This window comes from Conger conger, chromosome 9 (assembly GCF_963514075.1).
Source record: "Conger conger chromosome 9, fConCon1.1, whole genome shotgun sequence".
Lineage (NCBI taxonomy): Eukaryota > Metazoa > Chordata > Actinopteri > Anguilliformes > Congridae > Conger > Conger conger.
This window is the reverse complement of record NC_083768.1, coordinates 35,034,715-35,054,097: the sequence shown is the minus strand read 5'-3', so window position 1 is coordinate 35,054,097 and position 19,383 is coordinate 35,034,715. Positions and strand designations below refer to the sequence as shown.

The window sequence follows — 19,383 nt, the reverse complement described above, 5'->3', positions numbered from 1 at the left end:
TAACGTGGTTCTTCCCTATACAGAACAGTCTCAGAGTCTGTGACACGGACAGACAGTGTACACTGCCAGGGGTTAGAGTCCCTTGAACCGAAAAACCCACCCCACGAAGGGATTGTAAGAAATTGCCTATGGGGAAGGATGATGGTATCCGGTCCAGTTCTGAGACGTCTATGTGTGGGGTAACCAATATGCGATCCTAACTCAGGTGAGGCCATAGTAAATCACTAAAAGGTACTTCGATTGACATAGGGCCGACGGGCCCATCACTCTGGGAGTGATGGGCCCGACGGGGATTCGAACCCAGGACCTCCTTGCTGTGAGGCAGCAGTGCTACCCACTGCACCATCCACTGCACCAACTCCTCAATATGTATGCACTGTCAAAGGTGAAACCAAGGCTTTTCGCAGCAGGAACATTTTTGGGGGCCAGGGGGCCCAAAGCACCAACAATGTCCTCCAATTGAGCTGGATGTCCAAACATAATAACCTCTGTCTTATTTTCATTTAAATGCAGGAAGTTAGCATCCATCCATCTTTAAGACATGCAAGTAAAAGCTGCAGTGACTTCTTGCATTGAGATTTTACAGGTAAGTAAATCTGTACATCATCAGCATAGCAATGGAAAGAAAGGTTATGCTTCCTGAAAATTGACCCCAGGGGCAGCATATATGAAGAAAATAAAATAGGACCTAAAATAGAGCCCTGAGGGACTCCACAAGTGAGTGGGGCTGTATCTGAGGAGTAATCTCCCACATGGACAGAGAAACTCCTGTCCAATAGGTACGACCGAAACCACTCCAAGGCAGGCCCCTTAATACCAATACCAATACTTAATATCAAGGCGAGATCAGTTTCAGTACTGTGCCGAGGTTTAAAACCAGACTGAAACTTTTCACAGATGTCATTTTTATCTAAAAATGATTGTAACTGAATACAAACTGCGTTCTCCAATACTTTAGACAAAAAAGGTAACTTGGAGATAGGCCTAAAGTTAGAGAGAACCGAGGGGTCAAGATTTTTCTTTTTGAGCAGTGGTTGCACTACAGCATGTTTGAATGCAGCTGGGACACATCCTGAACTGAGACAGGTATTGATTAGCACTAATACGCTAGCACCAACTGAATCAAAAACTTATTTGAGAAGACGAGAGGGGATGCTGTCTGAGGGGCAATATGTAGGCCGCAGATGCTTAATAATATCTGAGAGCGAAGGGAGGGATATAGGCTCCAACTGGTCAAAAATGGCAGAGCACAGAGATGGAGCAGGGTCAATGGTAACACTCAATGTGTTAACACTCGTGTGGGCTAGCCTAAGAGTAGAGACCTTCTCAATGAAAAATTTAAGAAATTTTCAGAGAGTGTGGGTGAAGATATGATGGGGGATACATCACGGGGGTTAATAAGGGAATTAAAAACATTAAAAAGAACCCGAGGCTTGTGGGTGTTTTTGGAGACTAAGGTAGATATATACTCTGTTTTGGCAGTTTTAACAGTTCTCTGGTAGTCTGATAGGCAACTACGCAGGATTTCTAGAGAGACATGGAGTTTATCCTTTTTCCACTTTCTCTCAGCACGCCTGCAAGCGCGCCTGAGAGAACGAGTGGAATCATTAAGCCACGGCTCTGAAAGTGCTTTGGTGCGTCTAAGCCTAAAAGGAGCAACAGAATCCAGTATTTCGGAACATGTAAAATCAAACATGGAGATAAGCTCCTCAGCACTGAGAGCACAGTTCGCATCCAGCGCACAAATTGAGGAGACGCTGAAAATACCAGAGAACTGTGATGCGGTCGACTGGTTGATCGAACGCAAACGGCGTGTTTTGATTCCCGAGCAAGGGATAGAAGATGTAAACAGGACAGGTAAATGGTCTGAGATACATGCTGTTGTACAGATTTCATTTGCAGAAACAGATAGACCAAACGATAAGACAAGATCCAATGTGTGTCCCTTTTCGTGTGTCGGGCCAGATACAGATTGGATGAGATTAAAAGAATCAATTAAGTGCAGAAATTCCCTGGTTAAAGGTCTTGATTCACAGCACACATGGACATTAAAATCACCTAAAATTAAAATATGGTCATATTTAACCATGATCCCCGACAAAAAGTCAGCAAAATCATTTATGAAGTCCTTGTTACATTTTGGCGGACGATAAGCAACAGCGCAGAGCACCGGGGAGGACAGGTTCATTTCAAAGAGCTGCAACTCAAAACTAGAGTAACTAGGTGTGGAATGACACAGTCGGCACATGAGATTAGATCTAAACACTGAGGCTATGCCTCCACCGTTACCAGTGGTGCGAGGGGAGCTGAGGAATGAACAGTCAGGGGGAAGGAGTGCAGAGAAAGGTGCATATTCGTCAGCATGGAGCCAGGTTTCCGTAATGAACATAAAATCCAATCCCCGGGAGATAAAAAAGTCATTTAATAAAAATGTTTTATTTACTATTGACCTTGCATTTATTAGAGCCATGCGAAGGTTTACCTGTTGAGTAACAGCCGAATCGACACTGGGGGAGGGAGAATTTAAGATATGTGCAACTGGACAGAGCACTCGCATACCATGGCAAGCCTGACTATCACGACGGTAGGGGTCAGACAATCTAGGCCTATTTGTCACACGAACAGGAATAGGGATACCTGCAGTAAACACATTAGAACAGAAGGGGGGATCACATCAATAGGCTGTGTTTTGACCCTGGACGGGAAAGGATTGTCCCGATTTGGTTGTCAGTCACGTGGGGCATAATCATTGGCACAGTGCACAGCATGTAGAATGTTTGCAGCAAGCACACGTGAGCCCAGCTTTTTTGGATGGATTCCGTCCGCCGTAAAGAAGGAGAACCGATTCCAAAATAGGTTAAAATTGTCGATAAAACCTATGTTATTTGTTCTGCAAGCGGACTGGAGCCAGGTATTAAGACCAAGGATTCGGCTGAAACGTTCTGCTCTCCCCCCCCAGCATAGGCAAAGGACCAGATATAAAGACGGACTTTCCACAGTTTTTTAAAAAACTTAAAAGGTCCTTGAAATCTTTTTTCTGACTGTTGACGAGCGGTGTCATTTGTCCCAACGTGTACAATAATCCGGCTAATAGATGACGGCATCAGGCCCGGTAGGTTACCCAGGATGATGGGGACCGTTGCTCCAGGAAAGCAGTGTGTAGCTGCATTCACAAACCGAAGTTTCCGGGTAATCGAATCACCCACTATAAGGGTTGTTGGAGAGAAAAGGGGACGAGGTTGAGAAGGGACAGGCTCCTTTATAGGCCTGCAATGGGAAGTAGAGATCATCTCCCCGGGAGAGGGGCACTGACGAGATGAAGGGGCGAGGGATCTACGCGATCGCGTCGGCGACCCCGGGAGCGTGTCCCGGCAGGCAGAGGCTGCGGCAGGGCCGCAACATCAGACTTGGGAGGGTTCCGCATTGGACCAGGGTCAGGAGAACCACCAAGAGTGGCTGATCACCGCCTCCCTGAGGATCCTTCGTCGGGAAACAGAGGTCGCTGCCCGGTGTGAAGACCGCCGGTCTGGTTCCTGAGTGGAGGGGAGTGTCACTCGAGCGGAGCCAGGCTCGCTCAAACCGCGAGCAACATGTAGGTCCGAAGTATTGTTTTCTTGGGGGTCTTCCCAGGGCTGAGTGAGTCCGTCCAACACTTGGAAGGTGTTCGTCAGCCGCAACTCTTCTGGAACTGGGGGTAAGGAGGTGCGCCTTCCTTGTCGGCTGCCCATCGGGACAGTAATCCAAGCAGCATTAGCTGTGGAAGCTGGAGTGCTGCAGTTCTTTGGCTTAGCCCCTAGCTGTGACCAATCCTTCGAAGCCGCCCCCGCCACGGGGAGCTTGGCCTCGCGGAGAAGCAGCGAAACAGCAGCATCAGTTCCACGGGGTTCCATAAATGAATGGAGGAACAGCTCGTCGTCTTGAATGGAGTGCAAGACGGAGATCCGTCCTTCCAGAACTGCAATCCTCTCATTTAAACTTTTACAACTTTCGCAGTGTAAAGAGGTCAGGATTGACATTTTATTATTCTGTAATACGGTAATACGTCTCTCGCCGCGGGGTAGGCCGCCCGAGCCTCGGACTGGAGTACCGAAGGCCTTTTTGGAGCAAGAAGGTTGGTGGAAAATAAACTTGTGTGCCCGTGCTCTTCTGCTGGTAGTTTCTGCCGGAACTTCTCCGATGTTGTGTTGCCCCTTACGAATTTACTTGTGATTGTGTGAATCATAAAGTCAGGAGAAACACTGACCTGTAGCCAGGAGCTGCTGTCGATAGGTTTAGTCTAGTCGCTTCCAAATGCACACCGTAGCTTAGCACATTAAATTGCAAATACCAGAGAGAAACAGATGAGCCAGCCAGGTTAAAAGCACAAAGAAAGATTTGCGCGATAAATGTTGACAGTTGGATCGCCAGCGCTGTGGCTAACGCAGATGGAATGCCATTTGTGCCAGCGCGTGCGTGCATTGATCTGAATGGCTGGAGGTTGCGCGCAACATTTGCATTCCAGGAATTAAATTAACGCGGTCAAAATATATAATTTGAAAAAGTAAGAGAGTAGTTACCAGGGCAGGCAATTTGCTGGCCATGGCTGTCATTGCCCCTCTCTTAACGCCTCTTGTTATACCCTGTGGCCACGGTGGCTTTCCTGCCACGCCCACACTCACTGATTTAGCAGTTTTCTCTTCTGCCCCTTTCCTGTCAAAAACACCAAACAAATTGGTTCTGTTGAGATTCTAATTTGTTTTATTGGTCAATCAACTGCATGCTTAACAGAGTATTTTTTTTGCATAAGTATAAAAACGACCATGACTGATCGCTGAGGGAATAGTCCTGAGGGAAGAATGACAGTGTCGCAGAAGAAACCAAAGTGATTAGAGTTAAGAAAGTTTGATAAATTAACAGTAAATGTATAATGTTAACATATGCAACCCGGGGTAGGCATAGCTCATTTGTTGCGATGTGACACAGTTCACCTGGGTTGTTGCCGAGTGTCACATGCTGACTGAGTCACATTAATGTTTACATGTTTATGTTTATAAGACAACTTTAACATTACAGGAGCCTTTTTGGTCAGTGAGTGACCAAAACACTGTCACTTGCTGTTCCAGTTATACTGTATTTCAAGTAGGCCTATGTCTAGCTAATTCAACACTAATTAACACTGATCTATTGCTCTCACTATTCACTGTTACCTGCTTTGGCAGCATTGTAGCAAATGCTGTCATGCCAAAATTGACAGTGTCAGTGACATTTGTTAACGTTACTTTTTGTTATTTAACCTAATGTGCCACAAACTGCATTGGAACCATAATGAATATGCGCATATCGAGGATTTGGTGTGCAAGGGGCGTAACATTTTGGGACAAAATGAGATTTATCTGTCAAAAAAGCTCTGGATGAGAAGCTTTGCCCCATATTTAGGAAATAGTGATTTTAAAAATGCCTACACACATAATTTAAGCATGTAGTCCAAATAAGATCAACTGAAACAAGCGTGACAGTGCATGACACTTCCTCCACCATGCTTCACAGATGAGCTTGTATGTTTTAGATCAGGAGCAGATTCTTTTTTTTCTACACACTTTGGCCTTTCCATCAGTTTGTTAGAGGTTAATCCTGGTCTCATCTATCCATGAAACTTTGTTCCAGAACTTTTGTGGCTCATCACTGTACTTCTTTGAAAATTGAAATCTTGCCTTCCGATCCTTTGCTGCTCTATGAGGCTTCTTCAAACGGTTGATTCAGATACCTTCATCACAGCCCTCTGGAGATTGTTTGTGATATTTCTGTCATTAACTGCTGATGTTTACCTTGGTTGACCTGTTCATAGTCTGTTACTCAGTACGCCAGCAGTTTCTTTCTTTTTCAGGACATTCCGCGTTTTTATACCAGCTATCCTCAATGCTTGTGTAATGGATTTCCCTAAGCTTTTTCTAAGCTTCAAAATGGCTTGCTTTTCTCCCAAAGACAGCTCTCTTGTCTTCATGTTGGTCTATCTTTTCTAACACAAATGCAGTCTTCACAGGCAAAACCCAAGACTAAAACCAAAAGTAGACATTCAGAACTATTTATTGTTTAGCCAATCAATCTAATGGGACATAACTGGTCAACAGGAAATACATGTCAGTCATATGTTCCAATACTTTTGCTGACATAAATATTGGGTGATCTGATACAAAAGGTGATATGTTCTAAGTTGTTTAACAAATCTCAATGAAAATACCAGGAAATGAAAGCTGAGCGTCGGGTCTGTCATTCCATGTACATCCTTTGACCTCAAACTCAATTGTCTTCAGTGTATAGAAAAATCTGAAAAAGGAATTGACCTTGATGTCCTTCTTTGGAGCAACAGCACTGATTTGCTCCAGGATCATGCATTGGATGACACATGCACAATTATTATTATTATTATTTTTTTTTTTTTTCTACCAGGGATGCAAAGGGCAATAAAAAAGACAGTGAAACTGTTTTTGTTTTTGTTTTGTTTTTTCAACAAAATAATTTACACTATTTGGTAACACTTTATTTGAAGCTCTGAAATGATTTGAGTCTGAAATAACAATAGCTGTCACAAGATTGCATAACAGATGAAGTCAGTTGTTTCTTTCATGAAATTTAGATGAAATATGAGAGTTTTATATCATTAGATATAACCTGACATCACCTGGTATGCCATCGTGGGATAATTATGTCATGTGTTTGACAGTGTTCTATCAGCCTTTTGGCGAGGGATTCTAGTACTGTGTTGCTTTAATGTGTACAACCACTGTTAATTTGGCAAAAACGAACCTTTTTTTTCCTGGCCAACTGCGAAGAAGCATTTGATGACAGACGGCGATTTGTTAATGTACAACAAGCATGTACCTTCTGACCCCACAGATCCCCCGCCCCGGTTGGTAAACATTGGACATTGCTCGGACTCTGAAATTTGCATTTCTATTTAGTTACTTGGTTATTTATTATAGAATTTATACTTGAGGACTGCACATTCCCTTGGTGTTCTCTGTCTGATAAATATATGACACATTATATATTTTGCAGGCATAGATTTAAAAAAAAATGACAATTAAATCTGTAACAGTACACCAATGATGTGAATATAATCAAACAAACAATTTCCCCAAGCCTACAATCCAGTCATCTATTCCCATTGTTGAAAGGGTGGGATGGAGCCCTTGATTGACAGATGCAAAATATAAAGTAAATTATTAGACCTTAAAGTGGAAAGGCAAATGTCAAACTGAATGAAAGCACAGCAAGCAGAAAACGAGAACGCATCCGGAAACAAATGGTATTCCTATTATATTACATAAGAATGACTTCTTTTTTTAAATATCTTCTGAGGATGTAGTCGTTTATTCATGTTTTGAGCTCACTATTCGATGTGGTAATTCTTTGTGCTGAGTTTTCAGTTTTTGGTTTGGTTCATTATACTGTACGTACCATTTTGCCAAATCATCTGTCGAGGTTTCACTCTGCCTACGCTTGGTAGCTATTTTGTCCATTCTTAAATTTTTAATTTGTATTCTTCATTGTGTCTTGTTGCTTGAATTATGCCATGACTCAAGTAAAACTCACTGTGCGTATTAGTAGCCAAATGATTTAGCAAATTTAGCCTACATGGAAATAGGTTTATTGCAGCCCTTGGGGTTTTTAATACCTTTGTAAGCCCCTCGCTAACCCAACGATGGAATTTTGTGAGGGCGAAGGTATCTGCATGCTTGTCCTTCTGGTATTGCTGAAAGAAGTTAGTAAGTTTACATGTTAATGACTGCTATGTGGAGAGACTAGATCAGCCAATAAATAAACCAAGTTACAAAGACAGTAGTACCACTCTGCCTTCCACATTATACTGTCCAAAATTGGACCAATAAATCCATTTTTGTTTTATCTGACTCCAATTTTACAATAATTTAGATTAGTTATCCAAGTTTGGCAGATTTCTTATTCATAATTTAGACTTGATTACTATGGAAACCTATACAGTAATAGGCTCCCTGAACAGTCCTCTGCCAGTCCCACTGCATGTCACATTGGCCGTCATGTGCATGACTTACAAGCTGGCTAGATATCTACAGTAAGTTTAGAGGTCGCAGGAATAGCTACCTTTCGGTATATCCAGTAGCAGCTCAGGGACCCAAGAAGGCCTACAGCTATACCTGTTCTCGACATGAATGCACTGATATGCGGAGGCGATTGATTTAGAGACAGAGTTCAATGTATGCTATACTGCCTGATACAATAAGCTCAAATTTGCATCCTTACTAGTCCAGCTCGAGGGGGGTATCATGGATAACAGTGAGTGTTCAGTAAGAGAAACCACACAGATCAAGTTTTAACAATTCATTTGCCAGGCAGGTTACTTAGCCAATTACATTCCAAATTACATGCACTATGTACGTGGGAGTCTGGCTACAAGCTCCTAGATTGCTTGGTTTCCTCTGCTCATGAGCTCAAACCAGGCCTTTGATCTCCATCTAAAAATGGTCCAAATGTAGTCAATTCGGATATCTCTCCAGGTGGTGGGTGCTGGTGAAGAGATAGAGACAGGTGGCTTCACGGGGGCAGGTTTCCACAGCTTTCCCTAGGTTCCTGGCTGGTTACCAAGTCCTAGGTATACTGCTGCATAAATTAGACCATTGCACCAGTCGCACTGAAACAAGCAAAATCATACTGAACAGGAATATAACCTGAACCTGCTTTGTCATGAAACATCCCATGCTATTTGCATTTCAGTGATTGAATCTTGAGAGTACTGTGACAGGGAGGGGGTGATTCAGCAAAAGAGCAGATGTCTTAGAACACCATTTCACCTGCTCATTGACAGTGTGTAACAGTACAACTATTAAAGGGTATTACAGCCTTATACCTTTGTTTCCAGCTCAATAGTTACCACTGGAGAAACGAACCACGGATTTGACAAGAGGGCAAAAGGACAAAAAGTGCTGCCACCAGAAAGGAATGTCTTTTCTGAAAAATGTAATCGCAGGGAAAAGAAGGATTTGACCTTCTCATCTGGAAAAATTGATCAGAGCTGAGACTCAGCAGGTGAGATGCTAGACATCTTGGACAGATGCACCTGCCATAGTCATTCCGCAGACTAGATTTACCTTGATAATCTACTTACTAAGACATTTAAAAAGTGGGATTCGCCACAGGGACGCTAGGTGGTGAACATTTTTGTGGTGAAAAATGAAAGTTCTCGCATCAACTAGGACGTAACTAGGTTATATAATGATAACAGCTCTTCAGCATATATGCATGGTATGCTGAAGAACATCGCTGTACACATCGCTATATCTAAGTGGATTGGCTACAGAAGCAGAAGACTTAAGTCTAAAAAATTAGTATAATAAATACCTAATAACATGCTTACTGAGTATATATTTTGGTTAACCTAGTCTGTTTATTTCAAAACCTAGTTTTGAAGACAATTGACAAATGAGTTTGCGCAACACTGTTGCATAAGACAGCAAGCTCCAAGCAATATCTCAATGTCTATTCTGGACAAAGAGAAGGCGAGAGAATTGACAATGAAATTACTGCAAATACATCCAGGGGGGTTGCAGGGGGGCTGGAGCCTATCCCAGCATACATTGGGCGAAAGGCAGGAATACACCCTGGACAGGTCGCCAGTCCATCGCAGGGCACACACACCATTTACTCACACACTCATACCCATACCCCTGGGCAATTTAGACATGCTAACCTGCATGTCTTTGGACTGTGGGAGGAAACCGGAGTACCTGGGGGAATCCCACCTGACACAGCGAGAACACGCAAACTCCACACAGAGAGGCCCCGGTCAACCGGTATTCGAACCCAGGACCTCCTTGCTGTGAGGCGGCAGTGCTACCCACTGCACCATCCGTGCCGCCCTACTGCAAATACTTATCACAAATAAATGTTTTGCACCATTACAGTAAATTGCCTACCTTAAAAGCAGGAATAGGCTACAGTAGCCTACACTGAAATGTATGTTACAAAATATATCCCAATCAAATACTAATAAACTAAAATCCAAACTGTGGATGCATAGATTGCTATGCAGGTGGCACAGAAGTACGAGGCGACAACCTGTATTGAGTTTGAAATCCAAACAAAGTGTAACTGAAATAGCGCTTTCTCCTGCTTAGAAGCACTTCCCGTGTGTGAGTGGCCGGTCAGTTTGAAAACATCATGAATATTGATACATTATTAATAAATCTGTGTTTTAGCACCATAGAAGTAATTTATTTTGCCAAAGTATTTTTCGATAAACTGATAATGTGTGAAAGACACATAATAGACATAATTTAAATCAATGTCTTGTGGGTTATAAAACAGTATAGTTTTGAAACATGACATTAGCAAGCAGAAACTGTGAGCCGTGCAGGAGCACAACTAGGGGAACATTGTAACACTGAGATTATAACATGTTCCCACCTCTTATAAATGCATCAGCCACAATAAGTTTTCAATTAAAGTTATGTATACCGGGCACTATCCTATACCACTAATCTATCCTATAGCACTCTCTCCTATCCATGTCTTCCAAGACATTCATCACATATTAATGGTGGCATATGCAGTTAGTTATATGAATGTGATTAGTTATATGTCAGCGTTTGATCTCTATTATGATACAGCTGCATCTCAAAAAATTTGAATATCGTAGAAAAGTGTTTTTCCATAATTTAATTGAAAAACTGAAACTTTCAAATATTCTAGATTCATCAAGTGACATTTTTCAAGCCTTTTTTTTTGGTTTTAATCTTGATGATTACGGCTTACAGCTCATGAAAATCCAATATCACAAAATATTATAATATTACATAAGACCAATCAAGAAAAAGATTTATAATACAGAAATGTTGACCTTCTTACCTTGTGTTAATTTATGCACTCAATACTTGGTCAAGCAATCATGGGGAAGACTGCTGACTTGACAGTTGTCCAGAAGACACTCATTGTCACCCTCCACAAGGAGGGTAAGCCACAGATGGTCATTGCTGAAAGGGCTGGCTGTTCACAGAGTGCATATTCATGGAAAGTTGACTGGAAGGGAAAAGTGTGGTAGGAAATGGTGCACAGGCAACAGGGATGTCTGCAGGCTTGAGAGGATTGTCAAGCAAAGCCGATTCAAGAACTTGGGGGAGCTTCACAAGGAGTCGACTGAGGCTGGAGTCAGTGCATTAACAGCCACCATGCACAGAGGAAATGGGCTATTGCATTCCTAGTGTCAAGCCTCACCAGAGACAACATCAGAAGCGTCTTCTGGGCTAAGGTGAAAAATAACTGGACCATAGCTCAGTGAAAGTACATTTTGCATTTCATTTGGAGATCAAGGTCCCAGAGTCTTGGCACATACGTCAAGTTGCTTGAAGTCCAGTGTGAAGTTTCCACAGTCTGTGATGATTTGGGGTGCCATGTCATCTGCTGGTGTTGGTCCACTGTGTTTTATCAAGTCCAGAGTCAACACAGCTGCTTCATGCTTCCATCTGCTGACAAGCTTTATGGAGACGCTGATTTCCTTTTTCAGCAGGACGTGGCACCTGCCCACAGTGCCAAAACTACTAGTAACTGGTTTGCTGACCATGGCATTACTGTGCTTGATTGGCCAGCCAACTCGCCTGACCTGAACCTCGCCTTGCAAGAGGAAGATGAGAGACACCAGACCCAACAATACAGTTCAGCTGAAGGCCGCTATCAAAGCAACCTGGGCTTCCATAACACCTCAGCAGTGCCACAGGCTGATTGCCTCCATGCCACACCGCATCGATGCAGTAATTTGTGCAAAAGAAGCCCCGACCAAGTATTGAGTGCATAAATGAACAGACTTTTCAGAAGGTCGACATTTCTGTATTATAAATCCTTTTTTGACTGGTCTCATGTAATATTGTAATATTTTGAGATGGATTTTTTTTTTCATGAACTGTAAATCGTAAAGATTAATGGTCAAGATTAAAACAAAAAACAGCTTTAAATATTTTACTTGTGTAATGAATCTAGAATATATGCAGGTTTCATTTTTTGAATTAAATTATGGAAAAAAATGAACTTTTCCACTATATTCACATTTTTTGAGATGCCCCTGTAAAGCTTTTTGTTATAATATAAATTGTTATAATGCGCCCCAGGACTGTTACAGCTTGTCCTGTAGTCTGGGCACATTTCAACAGTTTCACTTCTGCTACTTTCGATTGAACTGTAATCATCAGGAATGTCTTAGAACTGTAGTGATGTTCTATAATCATAGCATTCTCTCTTGTTGGAGAAACCATATTTACTTTAATGTGTATACATTTTTTTTTATGAAGTGTTAGGTTGTGCCTCGGTCTCCCCTATGTGGCGAATGGTAACAATTAGTCTGCTGACATTTTTGGAGAAACCCAGGCCTTTCGATTTCATGAAGCAAGTTCACAATTTAGCCAGACTTGTTAGCTGGGAATAGTCCTAAGCCCAAACATGCAAAACCTCAGGTTTAACCTCACCGAGGTTGAAAACCACTGCATTAAGGCACTCAGGTTATTATATTGCCAACTCGGAGGGAAACCGAGCCGTAACAGTGTCTCAGACACTGTCCACTGTTATCTTCCAGATCACTTGGAGAAATTCTGCTTTTCAGCATTTGAATGCTCTTACTTCTATTGTGATCATGAGTTTGTATCATTTGCCTTTTTATGGGGTTTCAGGAGCATGAGTGTAAATCAGCTGGGCTGTGAACGCACTTTTTGAATTGAGTGATTGGTAGCCAAAACACATGAGGGAAATCAGCATTCCCCAAATGTTTGTCAATCTGCCAAAATCTTTTTAGTTTGGCTTGATCTAGGAGAACATTTACGCACAACTTTACTAAAGCATTGATAAATGAGAATAATTGTTTCAACTGACCACTAATTGAATAATTTTTAAGGATTGTGAGAATCCAATGCCGACCATGCCCAATGAGTAATGCAAGTTGAAATAAATTTGGGTCACGTGCCCTCGATGAACTGGTAATAAACTCATCAAAGCCATCGTTACATGATCAGAGAGCTTTGTCATAGTGAGTGCATTTGGTACATTGTCATTCTTAATATTGGAACTTGAAGTCTGATGGCTCTTCATGATCTTAACTAATAATAATAATAATACTACATTTTATTTGAAGTGGCGCCTTTCTAGACACTCAAGGTCACCTTACATTGTGCAAAATACAAAATAAACATGGTAAAAACATGAAACTGAATTTGAATGACGTGCGACTGGCTCCAATCAGCTTCGGTACCTCTTCACTCTGCAGTGGGAACAGAAACCATCCAAACGCATCATAGATGCCAGCTGGGGTGATGCTCACAGGATGGGAATTAAACCGATCTCCTTTGTACGCCAGGTACCACCACGTCTGTGCTTCCACACAGGATTGCAAGTCGCAGTCAAACTCAGTTTCTGCATGGACAGTGTGTATGCTGGTGTTTGCTCATTAATTTACTTGTTTGCATCAATATGTGAATTATATTTTTACATCCACAGTTGTAAATTTCATAAAATCTACTGCACTAGCAGGGCCAGCGCAATTTGACTCTGGAATGGCCTTCCACTAAACATTGGAACTGCTGAATCACTGTCTTGAATGCACGTGTTCCCGGATGTCTACATCCTGTAGCTTTTTTTTCAACCCCAATTTGGCACAACTGATTCTACTAATTAGCAGCTCAAGCTGCTGAATGAGGTGTGCTTTAGTTTTTGATTGAAACCTACAGGATGGTACAACTTTAGGAGCAGGGTTGGGCAGCTCTGCCCTAGACAGTTTTTTTTTTGTGACATTGATAATACTAAGAGCTTGTCTGAATGGTTGAGATTTTGGGTCAGGATCTTCCTTTCTTTTCCTCTGTGTGACTGGTTGCTCAGGTCACTGCTGCTTGCCTTTACCCTGAGCTTCTCCACAGTGGGAGGCTCCCAGTGGATGTTCAAATGAGGGCTCAGAGATTCCTGAAACAGTGTGATGGAGGGAGTGTGGGTAAGGTGTTTGTGTATTATTTTTAATTAGCCTCTGTATGCATGAGCAAAAATGACCCTATTTATGTTTTTGTATTTACATGGAGTTGTGTATGAGATACTCAGCAATGTCTGTATGTGGCAGACTATATTTTATACTTGTATGTGTGAATGTACAGTAAATAGCCTCTGTGCTGCTAATGAGCAATGTGTGTATATTATATTTTGATATCCTATTTTTGTGTGTGTACATGTACAATGACATGAGACATGAGACAAGAGAAACTTGTTCTACTCGTATGACAAGTTGTGTGTGTGTCCGTTTGTCCTCAGGTGCATATACAGTACCGTGTGGTGTCGCTCATGTGAAACGCAATGTGTCCGATTTTATCTTGTGACGGGATGGGGGGATACCTTCTAACCCCGACAACATCTTCATCTGCAATGGCTCTCAGTCAGCTCTTATGGTGAGAACAGACACTGCTTTGTATCTGTGTCCAAATTTGCTGTGCTCTTTAATGACAAATTCGTAATTGATATACATAGCATTTGTTGTGCTACCATTGGAGAAAAGCAGCAATTTGAAAATTAAATAATGAATCTGTGTGAAGACTTGGTCTGCTCTTTCCTCCATAATCAGGTTATTTTGAAGCTTCTGTCCTATGGAAAAGGCCTGTCCCAAACAGGGATTCTAGCCCCACTACCCAACTACAGCAGTTTCAATCTGATGCTGGCAACGCAGGGTACAGTGATGGTGCCCTATCATCTCTGTGAGGAAGAAGGCTGGTGTCTGAAAGTGGAGGAGCTACGCAGAGTCCTCCATGCCGCGAGGAGTCACTGTAGCCCCAGAGCTCTGTATGTCATAAATCCTGGAAATCCCAGGATGTATTAGCAAATGTATTAGAACAGAGTATTTATGTAAATGAAAGTAAATAACACTTTCTTTTTTTGGTACCATACCCATTGTTTGCAATAACTGCATCAAGCCTGCAACTCATTGACATCACCAAACATTCTTCTTTTGTGATGCTTTTCCAGGCTTTTACCTCAGCCTCTTTCAGTTGTTGTTTGTTTCGGGAAGGTTTTTCCTTTAATCTCCTCTTCAGGAGGTGAAATGCATGCTAAATTGGGTTAAGGTCTGGTGATTAACTAGACCTGTCTAAAACCTTCCACTTCTTCTCCCTAATGTAGTATTTTGTAGTGTTGGCAGTGTTCCTCCCAATTAGTTTGGACGCATTTCTTCATAAGTTGTCAGACAGAATGTGTTTGTAGACTTCTGAATTCATCCTGCTGCTACCATCATGAGTTACATCATCAATAAAGATTAGTGAGTGCTTCTGGAGTGGGCTCACCACACTCCAGAAGCTTTCTCCACACGTTCACCTTTCCATCACATTGGTAGTTCAATCTTGGTCTCATCAGTCCAAAAAACTTCTTGTGTCTTGTGGTACAGCCTCTATATTTCTGCTCTCTGTAAGTCTTCTTCAAGCGGCTGATTGAGATGTCACTGACTGATCTTTTGGGGTTTCTCTTCACAGCTCTCACAATGTTTCTGTCATCAACTACTGTTGTTTTCCTTGGTCAACCTGTTCGATGCCTGTTGCTCACTCCACCAGCGGTTTCTTTCTTTTTCAGGAAATTCCAAAGTGTTATACAAGTTATCTCCAAAGCATGTATGTCAACTAATTATTGATTTCCCCTCCTTTCTAAGCATCAAAATAGCTTGCTTTTCTCCCAAAGACAGCTCTCTGGTCTTAATGTTGTTGTTGGTTTATCTTTTCTAACCCAAATGCAGTCTTCACAGGCAAAACCCAAGGCTAAAACCAAGAGTACACATTCAAAACTATGTATTGTTTAACCAGTCAATCTAACAAGACACATCTGGGAAACAAGAAACACCTGTGAGTCACATGTTCCTATACTTTTGCTCACCTAAGTTCTAAGTTTTCATATGTTCTAAGTTTAGGGGCAGCCTGTAGCGTAGTGGTTAAGGTACACGACTGGGACCCGCAAGGTCGCTGGTTCAATCCCCGGTGTTGCCACAATAAGATCCGCACAGCCATTGAGCCCTTGAACAAGGCCCTTAACCCGGCATTGGTCCAGTGGAGGATTGTCTCCTGCTTAGTCTAAATCCGTTGTATGTTGCTGATCTGCCAAATGCCATTAATGTAATGTAAAATGTAATGTAACATATCACCTTTTCTAGATAGAAATACCAAGACATAAAAGGCTGATCTGTCATCTCATGTACATCTTTTGACCTTAAACTCAATTGTGTTCAGTGTATTGCAAATACCATAAACTGTGCAGAAATGAACCATAATGTAATCACTGTATTTATATGCCCCCTCCTGCTTTAACCTGAGATTGGAAAAACAATATTTTTAGTGGCAAAATACATTGAGTTATATGGGTAGCTTGCCCTGATGTCAAGTCAAGTTTACATGGTTTGTGATGTGTATTAAGAACGATCCACAGAGAAGGAGCCCATCCTTTGCTGGCTGGCTAATGAACAGAAACAGAAATGAAATGAAATGAAGGATCTATCAGAGCAGTTAATCAATTTGTTGGATAAGTCAGCGATATTAAAACAGCAGGTAGATTTCATGAGTCAATGACATAGCATGTGTCTGAAAAACCTGCTTCTGGGAGCCACAAACACACCACTCAAGTATTTTGCCTTTCACCGCAGGCAACCATTTAAATACCCAAATGCTATCCAGGACACGCCCAATACTAATATCATAATCCTAACCCTAACCCTAACCCCAGTACTGTGCGACTTTGAGGTCTCACCCCCTCTCTTGCTCTCTAGGTGGCTGGGATGGAGGCCGACCAATTTTACTGCAGCAGGCTGCTGGATGAGGAGGACATATGCGTCCAGCCAGGGTGTGAGTCCGGGCAGCAAGAAGGAACCCGCCACCTCAGGTATCGATTGTTACCCTCACCATGGACCTGCGCCATGAAGCCAGCACCCGCACTGCAGATGAAAGTCTAAATGGCACAGCTTGGGGTCGGGGGGGGTTCTTTTTGAATGCAGCTTTGAATTTATCTGGGGGCCCTGCTGTCACACCCTTCACACATGCAAGTGCGATTGCGTTCACACCTAGCCTGGCTACGTTTAACAGGGCAGAGCGATTCAAACAGGGCTCTGCATGACTGAAAATTTTTATTTTACAGGCTATTTTACAAGTACATTCCTCATGGACCTTACCTTGTACAACATATAAGGGACTAAAATACAATGTTAACCATTATGGAAAAGAGTGCACTGGAATAGAAGAGAACAGTTCTTTTCTGAAATTGAATTGCTTACTGACGTTAATTCACCCTCCGTTTATAGTCCTAAAATGATACAGTTGACGGACCGACACTGCACCAAAACATTGTACAGTTGTAATTCAAGCTCATTGGTTGAAAATAGGTTCTAATTGCCACAGCCAATGGCGTGGAGGTTTCAACGTCATCGCGTTCACAGAGAAGGGGAGGGATAAACAGTGTTGTGGTATGAGGGTGTTGCTGGAATTACTCTCTTGACCAGGGGTCTCCAACCTTTTGTTTTCACCTTAAAATCAGCACCCTTTGAGACCCAGGTAACCAGGTGAGGTGAGTTAATTAATTAATTAGAGCAGTTGATCACAGTTAAGTGCAGGGTAACAAGAAAAACCAGCAGACCCAGTAGCCCTCCAGGACCAGGGTTGGAGACCCCTGCTCTTGACCATTAGAAGTCCAAAATTGTACCTTTACTAGACAAGGTTTGGGGCCAATGGGAAATAATGCTTTTAGTCAATAAAAGAAACCCCATTGATACCAAGATCAGAAAGCCTCTGCAATATAGGATCACTGTATCAAAAGCTGAACTAAAATTTAAGAATAATACTCTGGCTTAACTTTCAGACATCTGAAAATGTTTGTTAATAGTAATGTCAGAGTGTCACTCCGACCACACAGTGGGTAAAGCACAATGTAGTCACCAAAGGTAGACTATGACCCATTCCATACACTTGCAGAGAAAGATGGTCAGAGAAACTGGCTAGAAATCATTTTGCAATGAAGCTCTAGCCTCTTCAGGTACCAGAATAACTGGTATTCTATGACTGGCAATATATGTAACAATTTAATTAAAAAAGCAAGTTGAAAGAAGCAAGCCATAAGCACCCTTCCCTGCAGGCCATCAGGTCCAAGGGCATTATAGTTTGCTTAATTTTTAGGCTGCAGCCTCACTCTCATGAAGCATAGTAGGAGCATATCCAGTGAAAGAACTGCCTGCGTTACCAGTCAAAATTACAATAAATACATTGGCAAAAGGATGATTTGAAGAGAATTCACAACATTTCAGATCTTTATTTTAGGAGTTATGATTAGATGTGAAAAAATGGAGAGTGGGTGCATATGTTCTTGTTCCCCTGCAGAATGTGTGTGCACACAACCACGGAGAACCTGGAAGAGCTGCTGAGACGTGTCCAGGTCTTCCACCACAGATTCCTCAGCGAGTTCTCTTGACCGGGACGTCCTGTCACGAGTTTTAAATGAATGAAATAAACAAAGCTGGAATAACCAGTGTTTTCTACGCTTTTCAGTGTGGGGAAAAAAATAATTCTGTAAAATCTGCAGCTTATTGAAAAACATTAATAAATACTATTTAATAAATCCCATCATCCATGGTGAGGCACATGTTTTAGACACTAATTTAAGATGACAGCATGGGAACATACACCTTCATCTTCATACAACTTCAGCACAGACCCAGCCCTGGCTTTTCTGCTGCCCTAGGCGGCAGCCCTTGAGCCCTATGCAGCCCTATGCTTAAAATCTGGTCTGCTTCAGACATCTGAACCTACAGTCTTGACTGCAATAAAACTTTCCCTGACTTACAAACACCCTGTTTCTGTTTGTCCCATTGCCTTGCATTGTGAGTCCCTTTAATTTACAATTAAGAGAGATGTGTCCGATTGGTGAAATGATTTATTACAACATAGCTATATCTACACAGCCAAGCACAGAGGTCATTTTCACAACTTTGCATTTACACATAATCCCTTAGACAGCGACTTTCAAAGTGCGTCCACTCAGCTTGTGCTCTGAATCCACAGCGGAGCACTGCACCTCATTAACAGTACTGGACATTACAAGGGGCATTTCTGTCAGACTTGTGATTCATTCTCAAAATGGGATGGTACACCAATTAGACTGCGTATTACATATTCATGATGGTTCATTACATATATGAAGTTCTGGTCATGCTCAGAATTAAACAAACTGTATGTCCATTTCATGTTCTTATTTTATCGTTTTTATAAGTAGCTATGCGAGGACTACATTTTCTCGGACAGCATATCCTATGGGGACCATTCAGTCATGTACATTGTCTGCATGTTTAAGGGAAAAGGCGGTATTTCAAACAACTGGAGGGCCACCAAACCTATCAAT

General features: G+C 42.1%; 1 long non-coding RNA gene across 1 annotated transcript; it reads left to right on the top strand.

Moving 5' to 3' along the window:
- Window positions 1–13,254: 13,254 nt before the first annotated feature.
- On the top strand, window positions 13,255–18,747 carry LOC133136251 (uncharacterized). Its single transcript, XR_009709491.1, has 5 exons — window positions 13,255–13,348; window positions 13,867–13,975; window positions 14,287–14,420; window positions 16,769–16,881; window positions 18,366–18,747. It is a non-coding gene; the product is annotated as an uncharacterized LOC133136251 (long non-coding RNA).
- The last annotated feature ends 636 nt before the right edge of the window (window positions 18,748–19,383 follow it).